Source organism: Bos javanicus, chromosome 15, assembly GCF_032452875.1.
Source record: "Bos javanicus breed banteng chromosome 15, ARS-OSU_banteng_1.0, whole genome shotgun sequence".
NCBI classification, from domain to species: Eukaryota; Metazoa; Chordata; class Mammalia; order Artiodactyla; family Bovidae; genus Bos; species Bos javanicus.
This window is the reverse complement of record NC_083882.1, coordinates 44,573,532-44,574,688: the sequence shown is the minus strand read 5'-3', so window position 1 is coordinate 44,574,688 and position 1,157 is coordinate 44,573,532. Positions and strand designations below refer to the sequence as shown.

At 38.7% G+C, this 1,157-nt stretch overlaps 1 non-coding gene across 1 annotated transcript; it reads right to left on the bottom strand.

The window, feature by feature from the left end:
* Positions 1-327: 327 nt before the first annotated feature.
* On the bottom strand, positions 328-400 carry TRNAE-UUC (transfer RNA glutamic acid (anticodon UUC)). The gene has a single exon. It is a non-coding gene; the product is annotated as a tRNA-Glu (tRNA).
* Positions 401-1,157: the final 757 nt, after the last annotated feature.

Sequence of the window (1,157 nt, the reverse complement as noted above, 5' to 3'; positions counted from 1 at the left end):
GTACCTTTCTCTTGCCGCACGTGTATTTGCACGTCTGTGAAGTATGTACCTAGGCGTGGAATTGCTGAGTTTTACATTTAGCTCTAGCAGATACTGCCCAAGTTTTCCAAAATGGCGCTACAAATGCACCTTTGCCAGCAGTATATGAGTTCTGCTTGTGCCACATCCTCACCAAATCTGTCTTTTATTTTAGCCATCCCGGTGAGTGCATAGTGTGTGACATTTGGGTTTTCTTTTGCATTTCCTTGGTGAATACTGAAGTTGAGCATCTTTTCCTTCATGGTTTTTGGTTTTGGGGGCTGCAATATGCAGCTTATGGGATCTTAATTCCCTGACCAGGGGTTGAATCTGGGCCCATAGCAATGAAAGCACCATGTCCTAACCACTGGACCATCAGGGAATCCCCACCCTTCATGTATTTCTTTTTAATCTTTTACTCTGTGTTCACCTCTGGCAACCCTTAGTTCATTTAAAAAGAAAAACAGAAAAAGATAGACACCCCAAACCATAAAACAAAAGAAAAATCTGATAAAGTTAAATAAAAACCAGAGTAAAGTACTATGTTGTTTTCCCCTTCAGTGAAGTCTGTCAATTAAAAATAAACGCTGTCTGACTTTCAGACCTTAAAGGAAATATATGCTTTGCTGTTGTTACATCTCTTAGCTCTTTCTTCCTGTGCTTCTCTCAACCACTTAATTTTCACTTGCTTTACTGGCAGCATTTGTATCTTTGGGAGTGGGGGATGCAATTTTATAAACTTTGCACTAATATTCTTCAAAGAAAAGCTATTGTGACAAGGAGAAACTTAAATTCAGGCTGAGAGAGGGAAGCCTTGCGTAGCCAATGCCCAGAACAAGTTACTGTCATTCCCCTGGGAACAGTAGAAGCTTTGCAGAGTGAAGTAGAAGTCAAATTGTGGACACAGCAGAGCAAATTCTAGAAATAAGGTTGTTTTTGCTGCTATGCAGAAATTGTTTGTTAATTGAAAAATGGATTTAAGTTTTCTTTAGATGCTTTAGGGGGAAAAATCTTCCTGGGCATTATCTGAAAAAATGTACAGATTGAATTTATCCACAAGACAATTATATATGTTCGTGTGTGCAGATATCCTTTTCACAAAGTTGTGTAGACTAACATCTAAAGTTTTCTTGTAGCAT